This window comes from Oncorhynchus keta, chromosome 2 (genome assembly GCF_023373465.1).
Source record: "Oncorhynchus keta strain PuntledgeMale-10-30-2019 chromosome 2, Oket_V2, whole genome shotgun sequence".
Taxonomy (NCBI): domain Eukaryota; kingdom Metazoa; phylum Chordata; class Actinopteri; order Salmoniformes; family Salmonidae; genus Oncorhynchus; species Oncorhynchus keta.
The window spans coordinates 79,892,834-79,912,733 of NC_068422.1; positions in this window are offsets into that span (position 1 = coordinate 79,892,834).

Consider the following 19,900-nt stretch of genomic DNA (forward strand, 5'->3'; position numbering starts at 1 on the left):
CAGACAAATGGCTTGGTTGCATTACTGATATTCAAAGTATCATTACTGAGGAGAGGGGAGCAAGGCCACTCTTTTATGATGCAGATGTTTATCAAAAATGAGTCACTCTACTTGAGTTAGATCTCAAAGAGAAGCAGCCATGATGTAACAGCATCTCTGTTGAAGAACTGTGACTGCCAGATGCACCAGTTTCAACTAAATGCTTTTATGACAGCAATAAAACTCCAGTACAGGCCCAGAGGATTAGTGTTTGCCCCTGGTCATATCTAGACATTGTCTTTTAATGGAAATATTGATTCCAAGAAGGTTACAATATGTAAAACTGTGTTAAGGTTATGACTTGTGACTGTACAGACTTACAGTGCCTTGCGAAAGTATTCGGCCCCCTTGGACTTTGCGACCTTTGGCACATTTCAGGCTTCAAACATAAAGATATAAAACTGTATTTTTTTGTGAAGAATCAACAACAAGTGGGACACAATCATGAAGTGGAACGACATTTATTGGATATTTCAAACTTTTTTAACAAATCAAAAACTGAAAAATTGGGCGTGCAAAATTATTCAGCCCCCTTAAGTTAATACTTTGTAGCGCCACCTTTTGCTGTGATTACAGCTGTAAGTCGCTTGGGGTATGTCTCTATCAGTTTTGCACATCGAGAGACTGAAATGTTTTCCCATTCCTCCTTGCAAAACAGCTCGAGCTCTGTGAGGTTGGATGGAGAGCATTTGTGAACAGCAGTTTTCAGTTCTTTCCACTTTCTCGATTGGATTCAGGTCTGGACTTTGACTTGGCCATTCTAACACCTGGATATGTTTATTTTTTAACCATTCCATTGTAGATTTTGCTTTATGTTTTGGATCATTGTCTTGTTGGAAGACAAATCTCCGTCCCAGTCTCAGGTCTTTTGCAGACTCCAACAGGTTTTCTTCCAGAATGGTCCTGTATTTGGCTCCATCCATCTTCCCATCAATTTTAACCATCTTCCCTGTCCCTGCTGAAGAAAAGCAGGCCCAAACCATGATGCTGCCACAACCATGTTTGACAGTGGGGATGGTGTGTTCAGGGTGATGAGCTGTGTTGCTTTTATGCCAAACATAACGTTTTGCATTGTTGCCAAAAAGTTCCATTTTGGTTTCATCTGACCAGAGCACCTTCTTCCACATGTTTGGTGTATCTCCCAGGTGGCTTGTGGCAAATTTTAAACGACACTTTTTATGGATATCTTTAAGAAATGGCTTTCTTCCATAAAGGCCAGATTTGTGCAATATACAACTGATTGTTGTCCTATGGACAGAGTCTCCCACCTCAGCTGTAGATCTCTGCAGTTCATCCGGAGTGATCATGGGCCTCTTGGCTGCATCTCTGATCAGTCTTCTCCTTGTATGAGCTGAAAGTTTAGCGGGACGGCCAGGTCTTGGTAGATTTGCAGTGGTCTGATACTCCTTCCATTTCAATATTATCTCTTGCACAGTGCTCCTTGGGATGTTTAAAGCTTGGGAAATCGTTTGTATCCAAATCCGGCTTTAAACTTCTTCACAACAGTATCTCGGACCTGCCTGGTGTGTTCCTTGTTCTTCATGATGCTCTCTGCGCTTTTAACGGACCTCTGAGACTATCACAGTGCAGGTGCATTTATACGGAGACTTGATTACACACAGGTGGATTGTATTTATCATTATTAGTCATTTAGGTCAACATTGGATCATTCAGAGATCCTCACTGAACTTCTGGAGAGAGTTTGCTGCACTAAAAGTAAAGGGGCTGAATAATTTTGCACGCCCAATTTTTCAGTTTTTGATTTGTTAAAAGTGTTTGAAATATCCAATAAATGTCGTTCCACTTCATGATTGTGTCCCACTTGTTGTTGATTCTTCACAAAAAAATACAGTTTTATATCGTTATGTTTGAAGCCTGAAATATGGCAAAAGGTCGCAAAGTTCAAGGGGGCCGAATACTTTCGCAAGGCACTGTATGTCCATTATATCTGCCCTACAGTACAACATTTGAGACGTCCTGTAAATGCCAACATCACTATTACCCATTCGGTCTAGAACCATGGACTAAAAATCTGCCCCCAAAATGAGGGCTATAGCTTAAACAGCCCTGGTCTGAAATTCCCTCTGGTGTGAATTTTCTCCAGGTACCAGTTGTATTCCTACAGCCATTTAGCCTTTTCAAATAATAAACTAATGGAAAGTTAATGGTCTCAACAAAAAAGTGAAAGTGTTTGATGGCAATGAGCAGAGGGTTTATGAGGGATTATACTTTTCTATAAACAGTCTGTCCCCCCTACATGGCCTGGTCAAAAGTAGTGCACTATGTAGGGAATAGGGAGAATGTTGTTCCCCCAGGAAGACCTACAACATGTAAATGTTAACACGACAACTTCTGCAAGGTAAGGCGAATGACAAACACATATCCCAGGAACAGGAACGTGCCTGTGGGAGTATTAGGAAAATACTTATTCTTTCCATCTACTGTAATATACTGTAACATTAGGGAATGTAAATTCAATGTATATATGGCGACCCAGAGAGATATGGAGTATAATACTGTTCTATTTAATTATATTGGGCAGCCACTCTGTGATACTGTGTATGGAAAGGATCTTGTTCCAATGAGAAACATACTTCTAAGTCGTTATACGGGTCAGTTGGGAAGTAGTGACAATATGCCACTCACAAAGTCACCTCTAGTCTGTGTGCTGTAAAAAATGAACTGTTTCCTTTATCCCTACCACAGCGGATTTGAGAGTGGCTGTGCAACATGGTCATGTGATGTCAAATTCAGAATTCGATAAGGATCCAATTCGCTCCAGAGAGTTGAACTGGCATCTAGGAAGAGATTTCTTTTTTTCTGGTGAGAAGAAATAAGAAATGAAGTGCAAATGTTGAACCTCTCCGAAAGGTTTAGATTTTGGGCTGTCATGCGCTCCGTGCTAGACGAGGGTTGAAAGGAAGTGTTTGGTCTAACGCCTAATGTGTTCGTGTTGGCGCGCGTCTGTTTCTATGGGAATGGGCGCCAGATGTCTTTTGTGGGCTGAGGACACAGGCACAAAGCGGTAGGTGACTTACAGGGCCCTCACACCGTTCCAAAACCACTGTGTACACGCAAACGGGCACCATTTAATGAGTCACACAGTCTCTTCAAAGCCAAATTACACCCATTTAAACCTGTCTTACACGTCACCCAAAAGTAGAGGGAAAAAATAGTGTCTACCTTCAATTTATAGTTGAATGAAAACCACAAAGACAAAAGCAAGACATGTGCAAGTTATTATGGATATGGGCCTTTTTCATTGATGAGAGCAGCATGTATAAACTAGAGGAGTACATCATCCCTCCCTTTGTCTATTTATGATACCAGACTTCCAAATGGGAAAATCAAAGAAAAGCCTTTTCTAACAAAATGTTCAGCTTTCTCTCTGTCCTTTGTTTCTCATTTCTTACTTCATGTTCTGCCTCTTAGAACATAAATGACCTTTTCAACTGGTGGTGATTTGGCCCATCAAAGACTCCTTTGCATTATTACAATATTATAGTCCTGAGCCATGTTGAAGTGAGGAGAACCAGCAGGTCAGTGAGTGACTGGGAGAGAGAGTTAGGTAGTGACTGATAGAAAGAGTTAGGTAGTGACTGGGAGAGAGAGTTAGGTAGTGACTGATAGAAAGAGTTAGGTAGTGACTGGGAGAGAGAGTTAGGTAGTGACTGATAGAAAGAGTTAGGTAGTAACTGGGAGAGAGAGATAGGTAATGACTGGGAGAGGGAGTTGGGTAGTAACTGATAGAAAGAGTTAGGTAGTAACTGGGAGAGAGAGTTAGGTCGTGACTGGGAGAGAGAGTTAGGTAGTGACTGGGAGAGAGAGATAGGTAATGCCTGGGTGAGAGAGTTAGGTAGTGACTGGGAGAGAGAGTTAGGTAGTGACTGGGAGAGATAGTTAGGTAGTGACTGATAGAAAGAGTTAGGTAGTGACTGGGAGAGAGAGTTAGGTAATGACTGGGAGAAAGAGTTAGGTAGTGACTGGGAGAGATAGTTAGGTAGTGACTGATAGAAAGAGTTAGGTAGTAACTGGGAGAGAGAGATAGGTAATGACTGGGAGAGGGAGTTGGGTAGTAACTGATAGAAAGAGTTAGGTAGTAACTGGGAGAGAGAGTTAGGTCGTGACTGGGAGAGAGAGTTAGGTAGTGACTGGGAGAGAGAGATAGGTAATGCCTGGGTGAGAGAGTTAGGTAGTGACTGGGAGAGAGAGTTAGGTAGTGACTGGGAGAGATAGTTAGGTAGTGACTGATAGAAAGAGTTAGGTAGTAACTGGGAGAGAGAGATAGGTAATGACTGGGAGAGAGAGTTAAGTAGTGACTGGGAGAGATAGTTAGGTAGTGCCTGGGAGAGATAGTTAGGTAGTGACTGGGAGAGAGAGTTAAGTAGTGACTGGGAGAGAGAGTTAGGTAGAGACTGGGAGAGAGAGTTAGGTAGTGACTGGGAGAGAGAGTTAGGTAGTGACCGGGAGAGAGAGTTAGGTAGTGACTGGGAGAGAGAGTTAGGTAGTGACTGATAGAGAGAGTTAGGTAGTGACTGGGAGAGAGGGGGTGGTATAGGTGGGTGGTATGGGTGGGTGGTATAGGTGAGTGGGTGGTATAGGTGGGTGGGTGGTATGGGTGGGTGGTATAGGTAGTATGGGTGGTATGGGTGGGTCGGTGGTATAGATGGATAGTATGAGTGGGTAGTATGGATGGGTGGGTGGTATAGGTGGGTGGGTGGTATGGGTGGGTGGTATATGTAGTATGGGTGGTATGGGTGGTGGTATAGGTAGTATGGGTGGTGTGAGTGGGTCTGTGGTATAGGTGGGTGGGTAGTATGGGTGGTATGGGTGGTGGTATAGGTAGTATGGGTGGTATGGGTGGTGTGAGTGGGTCTGTGGTATAGGTGGGTGGGTAGTATGGGTGGTATGGGTAGCTGCACCACTCTCACCCCACTTCATGGATGCCAGGATTATGTTGCATTGTTTGATTTATTTCTACCATGTTGCAAGGAGCCAAAACACAATACTTGACAGTAAGCAGTGGGACATCAGTAAACTGAATACCCAACATGCCTGTGTGTTGTGTTGTGTTGTGCCTTGTAACCAGTAACCAGTGTCAGAGATACTTCCCAGGAGCACTCAACAACACAATGCGTACATTTTATTATTAGTTTCAGAAGAGCGAGCATGTGAGAACTGACTGGCACAAGGGAGTTAATAAAAGGATTTATAAAAACCATACAGCCAATGAAAGTGACATGAAACAACTATATAGGTGACAGTAAAGGAACAGTACCATCACTATCATAACCATCAGCGTTTTTTGGTACATCAGCGTTTTTTGGATTTAAATACTCACACTTCGAAATAAACAACGGCTTTCATGTGCTCAACAGGGTCAACTATTTCAGTTTAAATTGAGTCTGGAGGTGAATAGCCATAATAAATGTGTTGTTATGCTTTTGATATACCTTCTAGAATATCAAAAGTTTTGCCGTCTCATGTCCACCAGCTGGGCAAATCGGTCAAGTTTCAGCCGGCATACTGGCTTTAATGTTTGTGTGTGTGTGTGTGTGTGTGTGTGTGTGTGTGTGTGTGTGTGTGTGTGTGTGTGTGCGTGCGTGCGTGCGTGCGTGCGTGTGTGTGTGTGTGTGTGCGCATATGTGCGCAGCCTTAATGCCTTCCATCCTCTGGGCCACAGCAGCTTCCACCTCCAACCTAATGGAGAGAAGAAATAGAGAGGAAAGGGAGAAGAAAGAGAGAGGAAAGGGAGAAGAAAGATAGAGGAAAGGGAGAAGAAAGAGAGAGGAAAGGGAGAAGAAAGAGAGAGGAAAGGGAGAAGAAAGAGAGAGGAAAGGAAGAAGAAAGAGAGAGGAAAGGGAGAAGAAAGAGAGAGGAAAGGGAGAAGAAAGAGAGAGGAAAGGGAGGAGAAAGAGAGAGGAAAGGGAGAAGAAAGAGAGAGGAAAGGGAGAAGAAAGAGAGAGGAAAGGGAGAAGAAAGAGAGAGGAAATGGAGAAGAAAGAGAGAGGAAATGGAGAGGAAAGAGAGAGGAAAGGGAGAAGAAAGAGAGAGGAAAGGGAGAAGAAAGAGAGAGGAAAGGGAGAAGAAAGAGAGAGGAAAGGGAGAAGAAAGAGAGAGGAAAGGGAGAAGAAAGAGAGAGGAAAGGGAGAAGAAAGAGAGAGGAAATGGAGAAGAAAGAGAGGAAAGGGAGAAGAAAGAGAGAGGAAAGGGAGAAGAAAGAGAGAGGAAAGGGAGAAGAAAGAGAGAGAAAAGGGAGAAGAAAGAGAGAGGAAAGGGAGAGGAAAGAGAGAGGAAAGGGAGAAGAAAGAGAGAGGAAAGGGAGAAGAAAGAGAGAGGAAAGGGAGAAGAAAGAGAGAGGAAAGGGAGAGGAAAGAGAGAGGAAAGGGAGAAGAAAGAGAGAGGAAAGGGAGAGGAAAGAGAGAGGAAAGGGAGAAGAAAGAGAGAGGAAAGGGAGAAGAAAGAGAGAGGAAAGGGAGAAGAAAGAGAGAGGAAAGGGAGAGGAAAGAGAGAGGAAAGGGAGAAGAAAGAGAGAGGAAAGGGAGAGGAAAGAGAGAGGAAAGGGAGAAGAAAGAGAGAGGAAAGGGAGAAGAAAGAGAGAGGAAAGGGAGAAGAAAGAGAGAGGAAAGGGAGAAGAAAGAGAGAGGAAAGGGAGAAGAAAGAGAGAGGAAAGGGAGAAGAAAGAGAGAGGAAAGGGAGAGGAAAGAGAGGAAAGGGAGAAGAAAGAGAGAGGAAAGGGAGAAGAAATAGAGAGGAAAGGGTGAAGAAAGAGAGAGGAAAGGGAGAAGAAAGAGTTTGGAGGAAGTAACACCTTGTTCCCCTGAGCCCCATGGACCCCAGCAGTCGAGGCAGGCAGGATGTACTGTATGAAGGTGTTTAAACAGCCCAGCCAGCTGAGGAAGGCAGTCTTAGCCAGACTATGGAGGATCTTACAGTGTGTGTGTGTGTTTCAGAGTCACAGCAATGATATCAGCAGCAGTTCAAATGCCTCTACTGGTGAGTGGTGTGTGTGTCTGTCTAAAGGCAGGGTGAAATCAGGTAATATGTCAACCACAAATCATGACAACTCTTCCCACATGTTCCACAGATATCCTGACTATGTCTCCATCCTCATGTGGCTGTCCCCATAAACATATCATCGTCCACACGACTCACACACATACACACACACTTTGGGCAACATATGCTCTGCAACACATAGGACACAACGCGGGCCAAGTGTTTGATCATGACACGTTGCGATTATGAGATGGCATGACCCTCTGTAGCTGGACATGTTGGAGTGACTTCACAGGCAGCCTGCGGCCCCTCTTCCTCTCCTCTCCCTCTCCCTATCCCTCTCTATCTTCCTATCTCTCTTCCTCGCTCTCTCTCTTCTCCTGTCCTCTTCCCCTCTCTCTCCCTATCCATCTCTCTCTCCTCCTGTCCTCTCCCTAACCCTCTCCCTCTTCCTCTCCTCTCCCTCTCTCTCTCTCTCTCCCTATCCCTCTTCCTCTCTCTCTATCACCTTCTGTCCTCTTCCTATCCCCCTCTCTCTCCTCCTGTCCTCTCCCTCTTCCTCTCTCTCTCTCTCTCTCCCCCTGTCCTCTTCCTCTCTCTCTCCCTCTCCTCCTGTCCTCTTCCTCTCTCTCTCCTCCTGTCTTCTTCCTCTCTGTCTCCCTATCCATCTCCCTCTCCTCCTGTCCTCTTCCTATCCCTCTCTCTCTCCTCCTGTCCTCTCCCTCTTCCTCTCTCTCTCTCTCTCTCTCCCTCTCTCTCTCCTCCTGTCCTCTTCCTCTCTCTCTCCCTCTCCTCCTGTCCTCTTCCTCTCTCTCTCTCTCTCTCTCTCTCTCTCCCTATCCCTCTCCCTGTCCTCCTCTCTCTCCCTCTCCTCCTGTCCTCTTCCTCTCTCTCTCCTCCTGTCCTCTTCCCTCTCTCCCTATCCCTCTCTCCTCCTCTCCTCACCCTATCCCTCTCCTCCTGTCCTCTTCCCCTCTCACTCCCTATCCCTCTCCTCCTGTCCTTTCCTCTCTCTCTCCCTATCCCTCTCCCTTCTCTCCTCACCATATGCCACAGGGTTCAATTCTCTGGCCGACTCTTTTCTCTGTATATATCAATGATGTTGCTCTTCCCTGCGGGCCCTTCCCTGATCCACTCTCTACTCCAGACTGACGCCATTGTATACACTTTCGCCCGTCATTGGACACTGTGCTATCTAACCTCAATCCTTCAATGCCCCACTCCTCCTGGCCTCCAACTGCTCTTAAACGCTAGTAAAACCAAATGCATGCTTTTCCTCGCTGCCTGCACCCGCATGCCCGACTAGCATCACCACACTGGATGGTTCCGACCTTGAATCTGGACACCTATAAGTACCTAGGTGTCTGGCTAGACTGCAAACTCTCCTTCCAGACCCATATCAAACATCTCCAATCGAAAATCAAATCAAGAATCGGCTTTCTATTCCTCTCCCAAAGCCTCCTTCACTCACGCTGCCAAGCTTACCCTAGTAAAACTGACTATCCTACCGATCCTCGACTCTCTCCGACGTCATCTACAAAATTGCTTCCAACACTCTACTCAGCAAACTGGATGCAGTTCCTCCAGTGCCATCCGTTTTGTCACTAAAGCACCTTATACTACCCACCACTGCGACTTGTATGCTCTAGTCGGCTGGCCCTCGCTCATATTCTCCCAGACCCACTGGCTCCAGGTCATCTCAAGGCCATGCTAGGCAAAGCTCCGCCTTATCTCAGCTCACTGGTCACGATGGCAACACCCATCCGTAGCACGCGCTCCAGCAGGTGTATCTCATTGATCATCCTAAAGCCAACACCTCATTCGGCCGCCTTTCATTCCAGTACTCTGCTGCCTGTGACTGGAACTCAAAAATCGCTGAAGTTGGAGACTTTTATCTCCCTCACCAACTTCAAACATCAGCTAGCTGAGCAGCTAACCGATCGCTGCAGCTGTACATAATCTATTGGTAAATCACACTCATTTTTGTCCTCTCCTCTCCCTATCCCTCTCCTCCTGTCCTCTCCTCCTCTCTCTCTCCCTCCTTCCCCTCTCCTCTCTCCTCCCATCCTGTCCCTCTCCCTCTCCTCCTGTCCTCTTCCTCTCTCTCTCCCTTCCCTCTCCCTCTCCCTCTCCTCCTCCTCCTCTCCCTCTCCTCCTCTCCTCTCCCTATCCATCTCCTCCTGTCCTCTTCCTCTATCTCTCCGTATCCCTCTCCTCTCTCCTCTCCTCTCCCTATCCATCTCCTCCTGTCCCTATCCATCTCCTCCTGTCCTCTTCCTCTCTCTCTCCCTATCCCTCTCCTCTCCCATGTCCTCTCCTCTCCCTATCCCTCTCCCTCCTGTCCTCTTCCTCTCTCTCTCCCTATCCCTCTCCCTCTCCTCCTCTCCTCTCCCAATCCCTTTCCTCCTGTCATGGGAAACATGTCTTAACCTTGCCAAAGCAAGTGAGGTAGACAACCCTCCCATCCTGTCCTCTCCCTATCCTAACAGTAAACATTAAAATGGGAAACAGTCTCTCCAAAATCCCTCTCCCTCTCAAAACCTAAAGACATTACAAATGTCCTATTATCTCCTATATATATACCATCACCTCCTGTCCTCTATCATATATACATATCCATATATCTCCCTCTCCTCCTCTCCTCTATATCCATCTCCTATATCCTATATATATATATCCCTATATATACACATATATACTCAATGTACAAATCCTAAAGGACTCAAGATAAAATAAATAAGCATAAATATGGGTCCCTATTTACAATGGTGTTTGTTCTTCACTGGTTGCCCTTTTCTCCTGGCAACAGGTCACAAATCTTGCTATGTGATGGCACACTCCTGTCCTTTTCCCCAGTAGGTATGGGAGTTTTTCAAAATTCTCCTATGTTTTCTTCCTCTTCTTTGTGGATCTGTGTGATCTGGGGGAAATATGTCTCTCTAATATGGTCATACATTGGGCAGGAGGTTAGGAAGTGCAGCCAGTTTCCACCTCATTTTGTGGGCTCCATAGCCTGTCCTGAGAGCCCTCTACGGCGGCCTCTCAATAGCAAGGCTAGAGCTATCACTTAATTTTGGGTCTCCTCCTGTCCTCTTCAAGGCTATGCCTGAGTCTCTAGTCTCCCTATCCCTCTCCATCTGCCCTGTGTACTCTCTGTGTATGTCCTCCCCTCTCTCCTTTGCCTGTTTTTTGTTAATTCTTTCCAATCCCTCTCCCTATCCTCCTGTTTCCCTCTCCTCCTGTCCTCTTCTAATCTCTCTCCCTGTCCTGGGGCTCTCCTCCTGTCCTCTCCCTCTCCTCCTGTCCTCTTCCTCTCTCTCTCCTCACCCTATTCCTCTCCTCCTGTCCTCTCCCTCTCTCTCTCCCTATCCCTCTCCTCCTGTCCTTTTCCTCTCTCCCTATCCCTCTCCCTCTCCTCCCTGTCCCTCCCTCTCCTCCTGTCCTCTTCCCTCTCTCTCCTCTCCCTCTCCTCCTCTCCTCTTCCTCTCTCTCTCCCTCCCTAATGTCCCTCCCTCTCTCCTCCTGTCCTCTCCCTCTCCTCCTGTCCTCTTCCTCCTCTCTCTCTCCCTATCCCTCTTCTCTCCTCATGTCCTCTCCTCTCCCTATCCCTCTCCTCCTGTCCTCTCCCTCTCCTCCTATCCTCTCTTCCTCTCTCTCTCCCTCTCCCTCTCCTCCTGTCCTCTTCCCCTCTCTCTGCCTTTCCCTCTCCTCCTCTCCCTCCTATCCTGTCCTCCCTCTCCTCCTGTCCTCTTCCTCTCTCTCTCCCTATTCCCTCTCCCTCCTCCCCTCTCCTCTCCCTCCCCTCTGTCCTCTCCCTCTCCTCCTGTCCTCTTCCTCTCTCCTAATCCCTCTCCCTCTCCTTATGTCCTCTCCCTCTCCTCTCCCTATCCCTCTCCTCCTGTCCTCTTCCTCTCTCTCTCCCTATCCCTCTCCCTCTCCTCCTCTCCTCTCCCTATCCCTCTCCTCCTGTCCTCTTCCTCTCTCTCTCTCTCCCTATTCCTCTCCCTCTTCCCCTCTCCTCTCCCTCCCACCCTGTCCTCTCCCTCTCCTCCTGTCCTCTTCCTCTGTCTCTCCCAATCCCTCTCCCTCTCCTCATGTCCTCTCCCTCTCCTCCTGTCCTCTTCCTCTCTCTCTCCCTATCCCTCTCCCTCTCCTCCTGTCCTCTTCCTCTCTCTCTCTCTCTCTCTCCATCTTCCCCTCTACTCTCCCTCCCCTAATGTCCTCCCCCTCTCCTCCTGTCCTCTTCCTCTCTCTCTCCCTATCCCTCTCCTCCTGTCCTCTTCCCCTCTCTCTCCCTATCCCTCTCCCTCTCCTCCTCCTCTCCCTCTCCTCCTGTCCTCTTTCCTCTCTCTCTCCCTATCCCTCTCCCTCTCCTCCTGTCCTCTCCCTCTCCATCCTGTCCTATTCCTCTCCTCTCCCTATCCCTCTCCTCTCCTCCTCTTCCTCTCCCTCTCCTATCTCCTCTCCTCTCTCTCTCTCTCTCCCTCTCCTCCTGTCCTCTCTCCTCTCTCTCTGTCCCTCCCTCCTCTCCTCTCCCTCTCCTCCTCTCCTCTTCCTCTCTCCTCCTCTCCTCTCTCTTCCTCTCTCTCTCTCCCTATTCCTCTCTCCTCTCTCCCCTCTCCTCTCCCTCCCCCCTGTCCTCTCCCTCTCCTCCTGTCCTCTTCCTCTGTCTCTCCCTATCCCTCTCCCTCTCCTCATGTCCTCTCCCTCTCCTCCTGTCCTCTTCCTCTCTCTCTCCCTATCCCTCTCCCTCTCCTCCTCTCCTCTCCCTATCCCTCTCCTCCTGTCCTCTTCCTCTCTCTCTCCCTCTTCCCCTCTCCTCTCCCTCCCCTCCTGTCCTCTCCCTCTCCTCCTGTCCTCTTCCTCTCTCTCTCCCAATCCCTCTCCCTCTCCTCCTCTCCTCTCCCTCTCCTCCTCTCCTCTCCCTATCCATCTCCTCCTGTCCTCTTCCTCTATCTCTCCGTATCCCTCTCCCTCTCCTCCTCTCCTCTCCCTATCCATCTCCTCCTGTCCTCTTCCTCTCTCTCTCCCTATCCCTCTCCCTCTCCTCCTCTCCTCTCCCTATCCTTCTCCTCCTGTCCTCTTCCTCTCTCGCTCCCTATCCCTCTCTTTCTCTCCTCACCCTATTCCTCTCCTCCTGTCCTCTCCCTCTCTCTCTCCCTATCCCTCTCCTCCTGTCCTTTTCCCCTCTCTCCCTATCCCTCTCCTTCTCTCCTCACCATATCCCTCTCCTCCTGTCCTCTTCCTCTCTCTCTCTCCCCTCTCCTCTCTCTCCCATCCCCTCTCCTTGTCCTCCTGTCCTCTCCCTCTCCTCCTGTCCTCTTCCTCTCCTCATGTCCTCTCCCTCTCCTCCTCTCCTCTCCCTATCCCTCTCCTCCTGTCCTCTTCCTCTCTCTCTCCCTATTCCTCTCCATCTTCCCCTCTACTCTCCCTCCCCTCCTGTCCTCCCCCTCTCCTCCTGTCCTCTTCCTCTCTCTCTCTCTCCCCTATCCCTCTCCCTCTCCTCCTGTCCTCTCCCTCTCCTCCTGTCCTCTTCCTCTCTCTCTCTCTCTCTCTCTCTCTCTCTCTCTCTCTCTCTCTCTCTCTCTCTCCCTATCCCTCTCCCTCTCCTCATGTCCTCTCCCTCTCCTCCTGTCCTCTTCCTCTCCTCCTGTCCTCTTCCTCTCTCTCTCCCTATCCCTATCCCTCTCCTCCTGTCCTCTCCCTCTCCTCTCCCTAGTCCATCCCCCTCCCACTGTGATAAAGTAGAACCACATAGGGCCATGGCCCCATCCTCACATCACATCTGGATCAGTGCAGAGAGAGAGAGCCTGCTGCAGCAGGCTGCAGCAAAGGGTCACAGTTGTTCCTCAGCCTTCTCCTCCCTCTCTTCCACCAGCCCATTATAAATCCCATCTAGCTGTGTCCATGAATATACTGTAATTATTCCACTCTTATGGGCTTACGCAACAGTGCAGTAGCCAAGCCAAATGACAAACAGACCAGAATCATAAATTAAGAGTTTTGTTTTAATGGTTTTCACTCATAATGTTTGCCACTTATTTTTTGGCTGCAAACTGTGATGCATTTTATTTTCTCTCCTACCCCCCTCTCAAACAGCTCCATCTCTTTTTAACAATAAGTATCCAAGCAACAAAACACATATGGTACAGGGTGGGATGTCTTTGTGAAAAGCATTTGTTTTTTCCTGCTTATAACATTGAATAGTAATAGTCACTTTAACCATATCTACATGTACATACTACATCAATCAGCCCGACTAACCGGTGTCTGTATGTAGCCTCACTACTGTATATAGCCTCGCTACTGTTATTTTTCACTGTCTTTTTACTGTTGTTTTATTTCTTTACCTACCTATTGTTCACCTAATACTTTTTTCGCACAATTGGTTAGATCCCGTAAGTAAGCATTTCACTGTAACGTGACAAATAAACTTGATTGGACTATAATTGGACTAAATGCTGCAGTGATTTTTAAAGCTGTTTTTAAAAAAAATCCACCTGAGGAAGTAATAAGATCTGTTAGGCGTTCATTCAAACACATCTGGATTAACTGAGAGGAACAGAGCTCAGTCTTGTTAATGGTTGGTCGCGACGTAAATGTATAATTATTTCATTAATTGAATTAATTTGGCCACGTGCAACTGCGTTCTCGGTTCAGTGCGCTCTCTGCCTATCAGCGGTCTCAGTTTGGGGAGAGGTTGTGTAGGGAGATGCCCATGTGCTTCGCTGTTTACCGGGTCTTTTTTCTGCAGTTTTCTAGAAGATCACTCCGCGACCCACACGCTGCAGCGCTGTTGTTCAAACCACTGATTTGTTAATCCCACTCGCCATCACTCACCGCTATCATGAAATGGACTCCTGCTCGCCACAAGTTCTGACTGAGCTCAGTCTTCATGAAATGCAAATACAGTGATGACTTTTTGTCTCTTTCATACACACTTTGAGAAATAACGAGGAGCGCCCACAATCTGTTTTGTGTGGGGAAGTGCTTAGTAATGTGTCTCTTGAAACGAACAAATTAACAAAATGACACGTCCTGACCAAACATCCACAGCATGATAGTAAACCCAGAGAGTTCTTTCAGAACAGGGTAGAATGCTTCAGCAAACAGTGCTTCGACCGTGGAAAAGTAAGTCAACTAGCAAGGCATTGTCATTTTATAACAGGTGATGGATGATATGCAGAAATAAGGGAGTACTATCTCTCATAGTAGTAGTTGTGAGTTTCTCTTTCAAATAATCTCCTGGCTTTGTAGCGTTACACAGCTAATAACAAACGTTAGCCGAAGCAAGCTAACTAGCTACTGAGAGTGCAACCCTAAGAAACAGTACAGATGAAGATGGAAAAATGATCGGGCCTACTGTACATTTTACTGTAGAAATGATTGTTTCTACAGTAAAGGTTGGAACTGTTGCTGTTACAAGTAATACTTGTTATTCTGAACTGGAGTAAACTGATTGAAGCAAGATGCTTTTTGAGACAAACACTCACACAGTTCTGGGTTGCTCATCTGCAGCAGGAAGCCATCTGCTGCCTGACTGAGAAAGCAGTAGATGTTCTGATCCAGTTTGGCACCACATACCTAATACGGAAACAGTGACAATGCTGAGCCAGATCTCAGTGTTGTACTGTCAAAAACTGAGCCCAGAATAGACATGCTTCTTGAAAACTTCAACCAGCCACACACCCGGCATTAGGACTGTGTGTGTGTGTGTGTGTGTGTGTGTGTGTGTGTGTGTGTGTGTGTTTTCTGGGCTACATCTGTGTGATGTGATCAATCAGTTTATTCCAGTTCAGAATAAGAAATATGCATTTTAACAGAAACAGTTCCAACCGAGTCAGGTATGTAAGAGTGTTTTTAATGGGAAAAAAAATAAACATGAAAATATATTTATGGGTATTTCATTGTTATTTGTTTTTGTCTATTACATTTTCTTTTAGGCATAATGCAAATTAAATGTTCCGATATTTACGTATAGTTGCATATAGGTTTGGGTCCCAGGAAAACACAGAATTTCTCATTTGGGTCCCAGGCTGAAAAGGTTTAAGAACCCCTGCCCTACAGTATACTGTGCTTCATGTATTTTTTTTATAAATATTTTCTTTTAGATATCCTCAATCTTTTCAGTTTTGTAATGAATGGAGATATTTATAATTATAGATGTGTAGATATTCTCCATTTATCTATAGGCTCTCACATCAAACAGAGACCAATGACTGGATCAGGGACTAAAAGACTCTGCTGCCCCTTCAGAAGATGCAACCACCTGCTTCCAATCTGTCCTGGTTTACCTCTTTAAACTGGCAGACATGGGCCTGACATCCTAGAGGGCCCACTGAACACTAGTGAGAGAGAGAGATTCTCCTCGCTTCTCTTCCCCATCCCAGCAGCCCAGGGCTTGTCAGTCAGTGAGCCGTACCCAACACTCACTTAATCAAGCAGGCATGTGGCATGGTGTGGCAACTGCCTGGGCGCATAAGTACATGTCTGGTGGTCTAAGCTGGTTTAAGACAGGACGGATGTGGCACCAGTGGCAGATTCTCTCAAGTTGTTCTTGGTATGTTTGTTTTGACAGTCGGCTACGACCCCGGAGGGCAGGCACTGGCACTAGCATCGGGCTGATCCAATAACAAAATACATTTGGTTTACAGAAACTACAAATAGAAGCCACATTATCCCTTAAATATGGAAAACTGTTGCCCAAATACATTTTAGAATATGAAAAAACAACACAACAACTTCAATTAGATTTTTTTGCCTTCGTTTTTGCCTTCCGGCTTTATGAAATAGAACAGAGATAGTCAACAGCTCAGAACAACGCAGTCTGATTGGATTCAGTCTAGCCAGATGTAGAAGGCGAAGCGAGCGGTCATCAAACATTCCCGGGCCTACCCTTTAGTCCCCAATTCACAACAACAAATGTTCCTCTGAGTGAGAAGGCAGCACATCTGAGGAGAGAGCCAATAAAGCACTTTGAAATGTACACCAATGACAACATTCTGCTACACAAGAAAAAAGTCCTTTGAAACCGCTCCCATCTGATCGCCGTGCTGAAAAGACGCCTGACCGGCAGGGTATTTCAAAGATGTCCGTTCATTCTCATTTCCCTGAGTTTAGTTTTCCATATGTAAATCTAGTCTCCCTCAGGGTTCAATTCTAAAATAGGTATCTATATATGGCTCTACTTTATTAACGGACAAATCCTCTTTAATGTTCTTGTCAGTAAAGTAACAGCTGGAGAGGGGATAAAATGACGAACCAATCTGCTCCAGCTGTTGAAGTATTAATACAGAAACTAACTACTGTGTGTTAGTTAATTGCTTTCTGCTTAATGTGCTTTCAAAAGCGCTTGATTCCTATTTTTTGTTACACAATCTCCAGTGCTGTGGGATATCTGTGAAAGAGAGCTATGTGAAATCAAAGATTCCATAAAAAAAACGCTTCCCCTGTCTTCTCACGGCTCAGCGACTATAATGGACTCTAGTGTTGAATAACCTGAATGATGACATTAGCCACCTGCTACTGGGTGTTAGAAAGAAACACTGATATGATAGGTGGATATGAAATTCTGATTACAAGAACTAGAACTAGAACAATCCGGTCAAGGCCAGTGTCAGCCTACAGTCAAATGCTCTTTGTGTGTACAGTCACAGTGCTACAAATGAGACTGTTGTACAGTAAGATCACCATGCACCCCTGCCTGTCTCTCTCCAGCCTCATGCACAGTTTCCCCCAACTGCCATGCGTTTCATTTGTGTTATTATCTGTTGCCACCTCTCTCGCACCACAGAGCCATACTGAACAATGACACATGGAAGCCATTATAGGACTATGTGGATGACATGTTAAGAAATATAGAATGTTCCCATGAGCAGCTACAGCTCTCTCTCTCTAGTGAAGCCGGGCCCTATCCATGCACGGTTTACATCTCCAGCACATTTAATTGAATGCCGTAAAACATTCTTCAGAGCCAGATGAAGTGGGGGAAATGCATCCCGTTTGAGGTTATTTACACAGGAGAAATGAGGCTGTAACAAGGGCCAGTTATCTCTGCTGAGGAGTGAGTACAGGACAGACACCCCACTCTATTTACACTAGTCCAGAGTATTAATCCCTACTGAGACTGTCAACTTGAAAAGTCAGAACTCAGAACACTGGTCAGATTGGAAAAAATGATATTGGGGAGACTTAGCCAAATGTCACTGAACTAACCACATCATGAACCACATCATGAATCTTAGATAAAAACAAGCTGACAACTGGTAGGCAAACACACATGCCCTCATATCTCTGGAGCCCATGGGAGAGTATTGGGGAATTATACCAGAACATGTTCTATTGTTGTCCATTAGATGGCTTACTTGCACAACAAACACTGCTTTCTACAATGGGTTTGGGGTGAAGTTCAAGATAAGGCCTTAGCATATTCCAGATAAACACTGCTGCTGGATGGGAGCAATATGTGACATATGAGAGGTCAGAGAGAGGGCTGACACCATAGAGACAGAGCTACAGACAATAGGGGGCAAGCCAACATCGCACAGATCGCACGTAAACCCACACACGCACGCACACAGAGACACAGAAACTGCACTGTATGCACACAGGGAACCACTACGACCTCCACAAATAATCATAACATGTGCTCTTTGAATATTCTGTTAAGGGCACAGTTTAAGACAATAACCTGAGGAGAGTGGTTCCTGAGGGCCTCAATTCCAATTCCTTATACACATATATCCTCATGATATGTCCGCAGCGTACCTCGTGATAAGAGATGGATAAATACTAGGACAAGTTAGCTGTACCCTGTCGTCTGAAGTGGGATTGGATATCATGATAATCGGCTGAGGGTGTGTCAGCCACCTCAGGTCACTCCTGTCTGATTAAAAAGGCAAATGTAGGTGAGGTTATGATACAGGGAGACCAGCCTGCTTGAATTGCTGTATTACTTATTGCCTTATTACAGCAGAACTTTCTTGAGAGAGAGAGAAAAGCCTCCTCCCCTTCCATGCTTTGATATCACACATGTTATGAGCATGTTCACTCTGAGAAAAACAAGTGCTATCTAGAACTTTAAAGGGTTATTCCGCTGTCCTCATAGGAGAGCCCTTTGAATAACTATTTTTGGTTCCAGGTATAACCCTTTTGGTTCCAAATAGAAACCTTTTGAGTTTTTACACAGAGGGCTCTACATGGAACCAAAAAGGGATCTACCTGGAAAAGAGGATTGTACCTACAGTAGAACCAAAAAGGGTTTTCCTGTAGAGACAGCCGAAGAACTCTTTTGGAACCCTTTTATGTAAGTAGGTTAGGGGTATAACAGCGTTATAGCAGCCCCACCTCCAGCTGTCATTACAGACCCTGTTCTCAGGTGGAGAAATGAATTATGGGACTGAGAGAGACGAGAGAGGTTTTTCAATGATAACATGGATTTGCTCTAAAACATGCTGTTGCTTTTCTCAGAACATCATGAATAAGTCATTGTTGTACGAAACCTTTAGCATTTTCAGTATCTTTCCTAATGCTTCTGCTTTTAAGATGCATATTGCTGCATGCATAAAACATTTGTTTCTCCAACCTCCACATTGAATGATTGAAGAAACAGAGATGAACAAATAAACAAGTAACTCTAGATGTGTCTTCAGCTCAGTGTAACACCAAGCCAAGGCCTATGATTAAATGTCTCTCGTCTTCTTCCATTTTGTGCCGAGCATCATCACATCACATGAATGAACTCCATGTGATCTTTTATTCCATCCGATTGTCGCTGTTGCTCCGGAAAACAGGGCTGTAATTTTTTACATCGGCATTGACAAAGTTTTTCACTTAGCCTCTGAGAGGATTAAATCAATGATGTTGATTCTGTATTTACTGCTTGTGTGCCCACAGTCCTTTGTAATTAGCTTATTGCTTTTGATCTGATGTAATGTGATGAAAAGCCCTGAGTGGTCCAGGACCCGGGAGTCTGCTTGGCTAGGTCGGGTGGAAGGCGGGAGGGCGATAGCCAACCAGGGCGGGCACCTCTCCAAGGCCCCACTTGAGCCTATCCAATTGTCCCTGGCTGGAGGAGAGGGAGGGGACGTGGACACAAGGCGTTTCGCGTGAGCACACACAGACAGAGACTTAGGGGGATCAGTGTCAGAGAGAAGGGGAGGACCACCTGCAGAGATGGCGGCATCCTCCAAACCTCATTACCCTCAGAGCCTCCCCTCACATGCATGCGTCATTACCCTCCTACCCCCCAGGCCTGCCCAGCGTCCAGACCCCAACCTCCAGACCCCCATAACACCTGATACCCACAGGTAGAGCAGCCCAGTGGGGACACTCCAACGACCAGACCCCTTGGGCCCTGGCCCTTTGGCCCCTTTCAGACTGACCGGCTGCCTTTCAACTCTGGCCACCCACAAACTGTAAAAAGTAACTACTCAAACATCTCCAATGGTCAGTAGAACTCAAATCATAATAGTGGTACTAACTCAGATGTCAATAAGATTTCTTATCACTTAATGTTTTTGAGTACTGTTAACAAATATTAGGTTATTAAGTAAATATAACTTTATTTACTTGTGTTCAGCTAATCTAAAGTTATAGAGTTTTTCCAAGTTATGATGATTTAATATTTTAAAGCTAATCTAATCTTTGATAAATAAGTTGTTCTTACTTGATTCTATTATGTTTCACATCTTTACTTGAAATAATAAAGTAGTAGTCAGACATACTGCTCTTTGAGTAAAAAACACTTCATTTTTCTGTGTTGTGCTGATATAGGATTATTACGTTTTTGCAAGTTATGAATACTTAATAGTGCCGCGTGGCTCTGTTTTTATTTCTGGGTAATTCAACATATTAGAATTAT